The sequence below is a fragment of the Peromyscus eremicus genome, unplaced genomic scaffold, assembly GCF_949786415.1.
Source record: "Peromyscus eremicus unplaced genomic scaffold, PerEre_H2_v1 PerEre#2#unplaced_227, whole genome shotgun sequence".
Lineage (NCBI taxonomy): Eukaryota > Metazoa > Chordata > Mammalia > Rodentia > Cricetidae > Peromyscus > Peromyscus eremicus.
Genome location: NW_026734463.1, coordinates 93,647 through 106,061, shown reverse-complemented (window position 1 = coordinate 106,061; position 12,415 = coordinate 93,647). Strand labels below are relative to the sequence as shown.

Genomic DNA, 12,415 nt, shown 5'->3' with positions numbered 1-12,415 from the left:
CTCCAGTATGTGTTCTTTTATGCATTTGAAGAACACTGTTTTGAGCAAAGGCTTTACCACACTGATTACATTTATAGGGTTTCTCTCCAGTATGTGTTCTTGTGTGCCGTTTGAAGATGACTGTAATGTACAAAGGCTTTATCACACTGATTACATTCATAGAGTTTCTCTCCAGTATGTGTTTTTCTTCTTTCTTTTTTCTTCTTTCAGAATATGAAAATTTATTATTATTGCATTTCCATTGTCAAAATTTAGGATCTTGGTCTTTCCTTCTCACCTTTGTAAAGGGCCAAATGGGACACATTGGCTACTTTAACAACCTTAAAGTGGACTCCAGGAATATCACCTACAGCATGACCTTTTCGACCAAATCCAGCAACCAGAACTTCATCGTTTTCCTCAGTGAAGTTCAAGCAGCCATCGTTGGGCATGAAAGCTGTGATCTTCTTGCCATTTTGGATGAGCTGCACCTTGACACACTAACTGATGGCAGAATTTGGCTGTTTGCCTTCAACCTCTACTTTTTCCAGCACAATTCCTTTGGCATGAGAGGCACCTCCAAACAGATTGGCCTTGAGAGCTGTGCACAAGTGGGCTTTCTTGTATTGTTTATTGTGCCACTTCTGGTCCCATCGGTGGCTGCGGAGCTTCCTGGCAGTACGGAGACCCTGACACTTGCCCATTTTTCCGGCACCACTGGCCCAAGAGAAAGAGATCCAGTATGTGTTTTTCTATGCACTTCAAGATTATTGTGAAGTACAAAGCCTTTACCACACTAATTACATTCATGGGGTTTCTCTCCAGTATGCGTTCTTGTATGCCTTTGAAGATTACTATGATGTCCAAAGACTTAAGTACACTGATCACATTCATATGATTTCTCTCCAGTATGTGTTATTTTATGCCTTTGAAGACTACTATGATGTCTAAAGGCTTTAGTACATTGATCACATTCATATGGTTTCTCTCCACTATGGGTTCTTTTATGCAATTGAAGAACACTGTTTTGAGCAAAGGCTTTACCACACTGATTACATTCATAGGGTTTCTCTCCAGTGTGAGTTCTTTTATGCATTTGAAGAACACTGTTTTGAGCAAAGGCTTTACCACACTGATTACATTCATAAGGTTTCTCTCCAGTATGTGTTCTTGTGTGCCTTTGAAGATGACTGTAATGTACAAAGGCTTTACCACACTGATTACATTCATAGGGTTTCTCTCCAGTATGTGTTTTTCTATGCATTTCAAGATTATTGTGAAGTAAAAAGGCTTTACCACACTGATTACATTCATAGGGTTTCTCTCCAGTATGTGTTCTTGTATGCCTTTGAAGATTACTATGATGTCCAAAAGCTTTAGTACATTGATCACATTCATATGGTTTCTCTCCAGTATGTGTTCTTGTATGCCTTTGAAGACTACTATGATGTCTAAAGGCTTTAGTACATTGATCACATTCATATGGTTTCTCTCCACTATGGGTTCTTTTATGCAATTGAAGAACACTGTTTTGAGCAAAGGCTTTACCACATTGATTACATTCATAGGGTTTCTCTCCAGTGTGAGTTCTTTTATGCATTTGAAGAACACTGTTTTGAGCAAAGGCTTTACCACACTGATTACATTTATAGGGTTTCTCTCCAGTATGTGTTCTTGTGTGCCTTTGAAGATGACCATGCTGTACATAGGCTTTACCACACTGATTACATTCATAGGGTTTCTCTCCAGTATGTGTTTTCTGATGCCTTTTAAGATTACCATATTGTGCAAAGGCTTTAGCACATTGATTGCATTCATATTGTTTCTCTCCCTTTTGCCTTCTTTCATGCCTACAAGGATAATTTAAAAATGTAAAACTTTACCACAACTATTACACTGTTACATCTTTATTTCTCTAAGAATTAATTTTTCAGTTTGTTGTACATGTAAAAAGGAATCAAATCTTAAGGTGTTATCACTTTGCTTAGACTCATGTTTTTGCTCTTCAATAAGGATTATTTTCCACATTTGGAGATGCCTGTTAAGGTAAGAACCTTTATTACAGGACTCATATTTATGGCATATTTTTTCTCAAGGAGATTTTTTCATATATATGAAAAGAACTGGAAGAATTCAGACTTTCACCCCACTTATTTCATCCATATATTTTCCTATACTGTGAATCCTACCATATTTGCAAAGTGAACCAGGGAAGACAGAAGTATTACATCTTCCCACTACTCATAGGTCTTTTCTTCAGTTTGATTGCTGATGTATTCTTTTTTAAGTTGGGAAACCAATTACATATACACTTGAATCACATTTAGCAAGTCTACTCAACATGGGACCACTACTCAACTTATAATTGTTTTGAGATGGACAAGGATACATTTCTTCTTTCTATATCCCTATGTTCATATGGCTTGTATCCAGAGTGACATATGATATTCCTAGTAAATGAAGAATAACAAATACAAGGTTTCTACAATGCCTCCAAACAGTTTGATATTTTGTTCCTCAGGGACATGTCCTATGGGTTTTAAGCATTCTCCACTACAATCCTCCCTTAACTCTTGAATCTAATAACCTATTTCATTAAACATAGCAGAGTCAGAACAACTAGAGAGTAACACTAGCTTTACTATAGACTACTTGTTTATTAGAATGTTTTGGACATAGACTTATTATATATTCAATGTGTATACCTTTGGTAGTCTGAGTGATATGAATCTAAATGAATTGGCAATTCTACAGCACAGTTCTGATAGATCTGTGATTCCAATGCTGATTTCTGTTAAGGTGCTGATTGCTTGTCTTTCTTCTAAAAAGAATGACCTGCCAAAACAATTCACTTACCTGCCTTTCAGGTATATGGATTATGAACATCATGAATGTACTTTAAGCTGTGATTATTTACACTGCTGCATTTCTTTAAAACTTAAAGAGACATTAAAATATATCTGGGGGCACATTTGTATCAACTTTCACATGAAAATTACCTTTCATGTCGTTCAGAACTTGCACAATGTTCTTCAACTTCAAGATCTTCCCAATTGTATCCTAAAATATAGGATGAGAAAATGTATGAAATATTACAGAAATTTGTGCAAATTTTAACTTACTATCTTCAGTGATCCTTAGAACCATGCCTCATTCATCCTCATTCTCAATCAGAATTACTAAAGAGCATCAATAACCGAGAAACAGTTGTTGCCTTAATTTAAAATATGAAGGAAAATTTACCTATAGCAGTGAGGTTCATATATGTCTCCAGCATCACATCTTTATAAAGATTCTTCTGGGAAGGATTCAGCAATGCCCACTCCTCCTGAGTGAAGTTGACATGCACATCATCATAGGTCACGGCATCCTAAAATATGCCATACATAAGTATGCCATGCATATGTATAAAACAAAAGCATGATACTGATAACATTGTAAAGGCATGCTTCTTTGACAATATAGTCATATAATTCTGGTGCTTCCCTCACTTATTTTACAACCCAGACATAACAATATAATCAATTTATTTTAGAATGAAACAGAATAGGAGGTTTGCTTCTATTTTTTTCTGAACGCTTTGAATGAGATATTACCTTGCAAGAAAAATGCCTATTAACAGACATATAGAGAAAAGCAAACACATCAGCAGTACTCAGTACACATCAGAGAAACTGTATGAATAGTAACTAACTACAAAAAAAGATGAGTAAGCTTAGTGTGTTGGCTCATGCCTTTAATTCCAGAACTCAGAAAGCAGAGGCAGGTATATGTGTATTAGTCTAGTCTATGCAATCAGTTCCAGGACAGCAAGGAGTAAATATTAAGAACCTGTCTGCACTGCAAACATCAATCAATTGTACAAAAAAGATAGGATAAACTCAGAGACTTTTTTTAATGAAGTTGCTACAAAGAGTTAGGCATTCACTCCAGTTCTGTATTCATCTTCCAGAAACCTGAATTGCTCTAGTTTAAACTTTAGTTTCAAAAAATCTTACTAAAGAGAACTGTTTATTGAAACAGTTACAAATAGACAGATGATAACATAAGCAATATCGCCATTGACTATAAATAATCAACACAGGGCAGGACAGATGACTCAGAATTTAAGAGCTTTTGCTGTTCCTTCATATAGATGGGTTCAATTGCCAGGACTTAAATGGGGAAATCACACAACTGTTCATTATTTCAAGCTCATGGATTCTAAGACTCTCTTTTGACTACTGCTAGGGCCACACATATGTGTGGTGCATATCCATGTATACAGGCAAAAGAATCATAATTATTACAAAAATCAAAACAAACACAATGAGCAAGAGGAATGTCATACACATGTAATTTAAAGACTCAGAAGACCCAGGCACTATTAGTGTCATGAATATTGCCATCCTGGGAAAGAGAATGATACCCTCTGCCAAATTTAAAAATTCAAGCTGGGGATAAAGCTCACAAAAACAGCATAAGTTTGACATGTACAAAAATGTATACTTCAGGCCAATCATCCAATAATGTCTATTATAAAAAAACCTGGAATGTTGGCCAACCTTTAGTGTAACCATGTAGAAGAAAGAGTCAGGTAAATCTCAGAGTTTAAGGCCAGGCTGGTGTATAGAACTATGTTTAGGACAGTCAGGGTGACTCAGACAAAGTGTATCATCAGAAACAAATATAAAAACAGCAAAATTTAAAAAAATCATGCTAGAAAATGGCTTAGCATTGAATACTACTTTGTTTAATTGAATCTTATGTGATTTAGTAACACCATCTATAATGGTGGTAAAGTCATACAAGAAGGAATATGGTTGATTCATTTGAACCACAACATAATAGAAACCAGAAAAAAAAATGAGTTAAGGCTATAGAGATACATATCATACCCCCCCCCCAATGAGATATTTCATCCAGAGAGGTTCTTCCTACTTAAGGTTCTAAAAGCATCCCGAAGGAAGCTGCCAAGAAGAGACATATGTTCAAAAACCTCATCCTATCTGGGATCTTTTCATACAGTCGAATAGATTCTAACCCACGTCACTATAGGCTCAGGATTATCCATGATCATTTAGCCACCTCAATAATCCTCAGAATCTTCCCCACCTCTACATTGTTCAAATGTTCAAAGTCTCTTTTGACACTCAAGACAAATTTTTGACTGTGTCATCTTATAAAATCAGAAAACAATTTAAATCTTTCCAACAAATAAATGGCAGAGAAAACCCATTCCCATTCCAAAGGAGAGGCACTGAGACATAATGAGGAAAGATTGGATAAAGAGAAGACTGAAACTCAGCAGGGCAACCATCAAATCTAGTAGTTCTGTGTCAGACACATGAAGCTTCATTTTCAAAGGGCTTAGATGGCTCTCAACCCACAACTTCCCATACATCTCTCTCTTTGGTTACTTACTCTGCATATATGCAGCTCTCCATGGAAGATATCTCATAGCTTAAGTATCTCAACATCTTATGGTCTCCAAATGCAATGCAGGCTGCATCCTCATAGTATCATGCAATGAACTTAGACAGTATCCTCACTAGAGCTCTTATCATACCAAACACACAAGGCTGCAACAGTGCTGACCTGAAAACCCAGACTAACAATGTATGAACTTAAATTTTGTATCATTCTGGTTTCTAGAACCAATTCACAATCAATGATTCCCCCCAATTTGGCTTCTAAGTTCTTATGGCCCCTACCATGCTTGGATTAGAGTTGCAGCAGGGTTTGTATGAAGCTCCTTCCTGGGACTGGGAATCACTTTGCCTAATCCCTCCATTAACTGATGGCATAGAAGGATGGATTCTTACCCTTAGGACACCTTGCTAGACTTCCAATGTAGAGCAAAGGTCTTCTTTATAATGGTTATAATCTTCCTGAAATTCTTGTCTCTGTTCAGCATTTGACTATCATCTGAAAATACATAGTCCTGCTTTTCTCTACAACCCATAGACTTTTCATATATTTATGATCTACTTCTTGAATTTTTTCACTGTAATCCGGAATGAATCATAAATAATAGGCATCCAAGAGAGTCATTATTCCATCTAAGATATCAGCCCCATTATTTTTTTAATGCTTCCTTACTCATTTTCTTGGGAACATGGCATAATAAGAAAGGTTAGATGCCAAAATATCATACAAATGACCTCTATCTTAATTCCCACTATAATCCTGTGTCCTCTACCGCTACTGTTTACAGTACCTTCAACAGTACTTTATTCTAAATATTATAAGAATGACCAGTTAAGCTCTGTGTACAGCTTTCTAAGTCCTTTGCCATCTAAATTTTGTTATCTTTAACATTCCTCCGAAAGTCATCATTCCCAGGATCTTTGAATAATAAAATCACTTTTGGTTTATCACATTCTGTTATAACTTAAATTTTTCTTGCTCTGATTCAATTGTCTAAACAAAAGCACCTTAGGTAAAGGATGTGCCTATTTGGCTCATTCTGCCAGATCACAATCCATCATTGTGGGAACTCAGGTTAGAAATTCAATCTAGCAACTGAAGGCAAAAACCATGAGGAATCTTCATTTCCTGGCTTTCTCTCTTACTTGGTCATTGTCTAATGCTTAGTTTACTGTCTCATCCAGTGCAGGCAAACTTTCTTAGGGATATTGCACACTCAGTGGAAGGGCCATCATCCATCAATCATCAATCAACAAAATCTCTCAAAGACTTAGCAACCAGCCACTCTGATGGGAACATCCTCAACTGATGTTCCCAAAGGGGAATGTAGAATCTGAATTATTGACATTAATTAAGATTTTAAAAAATAAAAACCAATATATCAACTACACTGATAACTTAAGTAGCTAAAATGCAAATATTAATGATAATAACAACTAGAAACACAGATATGCTAAAAAATGAGGAAATACAAGTTTCTAGGAGCAAGAAAAGGAAGCTTAATTTTTTTCTTCACAGAAAGTGGCCAAACCAATAAACTCAAGAAACTCCTGACATAATGTATCAGTTTTCCAGAAAATAAAAATAGGTGAAGGTTCATCATTTTCCAGAGAAACAAATATAACTAGATTATAGGCAGTGGGACTGAGTCCTATACTCAGTGCATGAGTTGATTGTTTGAAACCTGGGCCTTATACAGGGACACTTGGCTCAGCCTGGGAGGAGGGGACTGGACCTGCCTGGACTGAATCTACCAGGTTGAACTCAATCCTCAGGGGAGTCTTTGCCTTGGAGGAGATGAGAATGTGGGGTGGGCTAGGGAGAAGGCGGGGGGGGCATGGAAAGGGGAAGAACAAGGGAATCAGTGACTGATATGTAAAATTAAATTAAATTATAAAATAAAAAAATAATCACACAACATAGATGGTACCATTGACAAAGAAGACAGAGAGGCAGACATACAAATATAACATTGTCACTTGAACAAGAAATATTATATTCTAATGAAAATTCAAATCAAAGAAAACACTGACTAACACTTACCTTGTGCACTTCAGTTCTCACCTTCACCAAGAATAGAAAATGGGGTCAGTGGTGGAAGACACCTTTAATTCCAGCACTCGAGAGGCAGAGCCAGGAAGATCTCTATGAGTTCGAGGTCAGACTGGTCTACAGAGTGAGATCCAGGACATACACCAAAACTACATAGAAAAATCTTGTCTCAAAAAACGGAAAAAAAATGGGTTGGGTGAGAAGGACTCTTCCACCAAAATTGTATAGACTTCCTTGAATTCTAGTATTTCTACATTGTATAAAATAGTTTTGGCTCTTAGAGCTATATCATTCTTTGTTGGTAATGAAAAGGATATCTGTTAGATCATTTAGAAACGATTTTCTTTCCTATGATTGAAGATTGGATGTAAGTTTGCATGAGAGTGAGAAAATGGAAAATTTTCAAACAAAATGAAAAGTAAAAGCTTTTTAAATAAATATTGTGTGATTTCTATTCTATACCTAAAGCAAGCTGATTTCCTCTAATTGTTTTATAAGTCATAAGGGCCTTTGAAAACAAATCTAGCCATATTTTATGTATATATTTGTATGTGTAAAAGAGCATATTTTCCATGTGTACAGATGACACAACAAAGAGCATATCAGATCCCCTGGATCTGGGAATATCAAATAGTTATAAGCCTAAAAACTTGGGTGCTGGTATCTGAACTCCTCCAAGAAGAATACTTGCAGAGTAACATGCACAGTACTTTTTATCCAACAAACTGAAAGTCTTTCACAGATTAACCACAACAAAAACCTAAATAAGGAAATAAGGAAATGAATGATCCCTGGGAACCTAATGAATCGGTATTAAGACGTTGGGTATGGGATCATGTAGGCTTCCTACAGACTTTCCCACTCACTATTATCCAAGACCCAATACTCAGGCTTATCCCAAGGGCTGAAACAAAACTGCAGCTTCTCCTTTCTCTTTCCATGTCCCCTCTGGATTCCAAAAACCATCCCTACCTACCCTTCCCTACTTACTTCATATCTCAGTCACATCATTCAAATGGGTAGACACTCCTGGCTCAATTATTTGCTACACCTTCCAGAATGCCAGTTAAAATGCCTGCAGATCTATGACATGGTCACTTACCCTAGACCTTATTCTAAAAGTTGCCCTTACCACTGAAGTAGAACACCAGAGGCATTTTCCCTCTGCCCTCTCCATGTCTTTTGTGGATCCCTAATATCAGCTCCACTGCATTTATTTTCCCTCAGCTTCCAACACCACCAAGACTTCTCCCTTGAACACAACAGCCAAGAAGGCCAGGACAAAAGGCACTACTCACTCAACACATACTCTGAAACGCCAAAGAACAAAGAGAAACACAGAAACAAAACTCCAGTCAAACCAAGATGATGTTAGAAACCAGCACCTAGACTTATAATCACCCCAAACCCAGATGCTGAGCATAAGAACTTAGTAACAGTCAGGGCAACGTGGAACCAACAGAGCTCAGCTATACTATCACAGCAGGCCCTCAATTTTCTTTTTTAAAAAGATTTATTTATTTTATATATACAGCATATATGACTGCATGCCAGAATAGGGCACCAGATCTCATTATAGATGGTTGTGAGCCACCATGTGGTTGCTGGGAATTGATCTCAGGACTTCTGGAAGAGAAGTCAGTGCTCTGAATCTCTGAGTCATCTCTCCAGCCCCCTAAATTTTCTAACATAACAGAAATACAAGAAAAAGTCCTTAAAACAAACTATATGGAGATGATAGAGGTCCGTAAAAAGAAAATAAATAAATACCTTAAATAAACTCATGAAAGCACAAACAAACAGACAATTGGAGGAAATCAATAAATTTCTCCAAGAAAGCTAGTGTTTGTGTTATTACACAAACAATTGCAGTAAACCAATAAACAACTTAAATAAAACCAAGATAAACCAACAAATAGTTGAAGGAAACAAAACTGTTTAAGACCTGAAAATGGAAATAGAAACAATAAAGAAAACAGAAACTGAAGAAATTCCAGAAATGAAAAATTTAGGACTACAAACAGTACAAAAAGTACAGAGGCAAGGTTCAACAATAGAATAGAGAGATGAAAGAGAGAATCTCAGGAACTGGGGATACAGTAGAATAAATGGATACATCGGTCAAAAAAATGTTAAATACAAAAATTACTTGATGCAAAAACAACCAAAAAATCTCTGACATTATGCAGAGACCAAACTTATGAATGACAGGAATAGAAGAAAGAGAAAAAATCCAGCTCAAATGTCCAGAAAATATTTTCAATAAAATTATATAATAAATGTTTCCTAAGTTAAAGGAGGTGCTGATGAAGGCACAAAGAAGCATGCAAAACACCACATAAATTGGGTCAGAAAAGAAAGATCCCTTGTCACATAGTAAGCAAATCAATAAACATACAGAACAGAGGAGAATATTAAAAGCTGCAAATGAAAAAAACCTAGTAACATATAAAGACAGACTTATGAAAATTACACCTGACTTATCAGTGGAGATTCTAAAATCTATAAGGGCTTGGACACATTGATGCAGGCTCTAAGTAACCACAGATGCCATGCCAAATTACTATATCCAGAAAATTTTCAATCGCCATAAGTGAAGAAAATAAGATATTACAAGTTAAAGTCAAATTTAAGCAATATCTATGTATAAATCAAGCATTACAGAAGGTACTAGAAGAAAAAATCCAACCCAAGGAAGCTAGCTATACACGTGGAAACACAGTAAATAAATAATATCACATCAGCAAAAAACAAAAGAAGGGAAATGGAAACACACACACACACACACACACACACAAACATACTCTCATTCACATGCTATCATCACTACCAATAACAAGAACAAAATAACAAATATTAATAATCATAATTCCTGATATTTCTCAATATCAATAGTCTCAGTTCCTCAATGAAGACACAAATTAACAGTATGGACTCAAAAACAAAATCCATCCTTCCACTGCATACAAAAAACACACTTCAACATCAAGGATAGATATTTGTGAAAGGTGAAGGCTGGATAAAAAATTTCAATCACTTGGAACTAAGAAGCAGGCTTCTGTAGCCATTTTATTATCTACGAAAATAGATGTCAACCAAAAATTAATCAAAAGAGTTGGGGAAAAATACTCCATCTTCATCAAAGGACAATTCCACAAATGTGACATTTCAATTGTTAAAATCTATGCCCCAAACACAAGGTCACCCACTTTTGTAAAAGAAACACTAATACAGATCAAATGACACATTGACTCTCACACAGTGTTTGATAGTGGTAGACATCAATACACCACTCTCACCAATGGACATGTCCTCCAGATGAAAACCAGAGAAATATTGGATCTCATGGATTTTATAAACCATATGAATCTAATAGATACTAGAGAATATTCTACCCAAAGAAAAAGAATACACCTTATTCTCAGCACAACATGGAATTCTCTCCAAAGTTGATGAAACACTTGGACACAATTCAAGTCTCAACATATACAAGAAGACTGAAACAACTACCTGCATTCTATCAGACCACTATGGATTACAGCTACATATTAAAACCAAGCAAGCAAAAAACAGAAAGCTTCCAAACTCATGGAAAATGAACCAATCTCCACTGAAGAAAATATGTCAAGACAAAAATAAAGAAGGAAATTAAAGACTTTCTAGAATTCACGGAAATAATACTCAATGTATGCAAACTCAGGGGACACAACAGAAGTGCTGATATGAGGAAACTTCATAGCACTAAGAGCCTATATAAAAAAGTTCAAATAATGAAGAGATCTCATATTAGCAACTTAACAGCACATATGAAAACTCTAAAACAAAAATAAGTAGGCATACCTAAGAGGGGTAGACAGGAAGAAACTATCAAATTGAGCAAAAAAAAATCAACAAAATAGAAACAAAGAAAAATACAAGGAGTCAATGAAGCACAGATTTGGTTCTGTGAGAAAATCAACAAGACATACAAATCCTCATTCAAACTAAGAGACACAGAGAGAATATTCTAATTTACAAAATCAAAAACAAAACTGGCCCTTAAAAATCTGGAGATTGCAACAATCTGGAGGTAAACAGACTCTGGGGTTCCAATTTCAGCTATTCAATGAGTTACAGCCTCACTGCTTGATATCCTTGAGATTATTAAACTAATTAAGCACAGACTTCCAGTGTTGTGGTAAATATAAAGTGAATTAAAGAGCAATTGCAATCATGAACATAGAGAAACAATACCCAATAAAAGATTTGCAAACTGATTCCAAGAATACATCCAAAAGATCATCCAAACTGATGGAGTACGCTTCATCATAGAGAGGCAGTGATGACTCAATATATAAAAATCAGTAAATGCAATTCACCATAAAAATATACTGGAAAAAAAAACTGTATCATCCCATTAGACACTGAAAAAGCCTTTGACAAAATCATACATCATAAAAGTCTTGGAGAGATAAGGGATACAAGGTAAATACATAAGTGTGATAAAGGAAATTAACAGCAAGCCTATAGCTAACAACAAATTAAATGGAGAGAGATTGAAAGTAATCGCACTAAAATATGGAACAAGATAATGCTGTGAACTCTCTGTAGCTACTCAATATAGTACCAGAAGTTCTAGATAGACCAAAAAAACAACTGAAGGACATAAGAGAGATATAATTTGGAAAGGAAAAAGTCAAAGTTTTATTATTTGTAGATGATATGATCATATACTTAAGTGACAATAAAATTCCAACAAGGGGACTACAGCTGATTAACACTTTCAGCAAAGTGGCTAGATACAAGGGAAACTCAAAAAAATCAGTATCCCTCCTCTAAAAAGTGACAAACTGACTGAGAAAGAAATAAGGGAAAGATCCTTCACAATAGCCTCAAATATTATAAAACATGTTCAAGTAACTCTAACAAAGCAAGTGAAATACATGTGTGATCAAAACTTCAAAGTATTTGAAGACAAAAATTGGAGAGGATATCA

General features: G+C 35.7%; 1 pseudogene; it reads right to left on the bottom strand.

Annotated features, from left to right (window-relative positions):
* Window positions 1-251: 251 nt before the first annotated feature.
* On the bottom strand, window positions 252-683 carry LOC131901707 (small ribosomal subunit protein uS12-like; annotated as a pseudogene).
* Window positions 684-12,415: the final 11,732 nt, after the last annotated feature.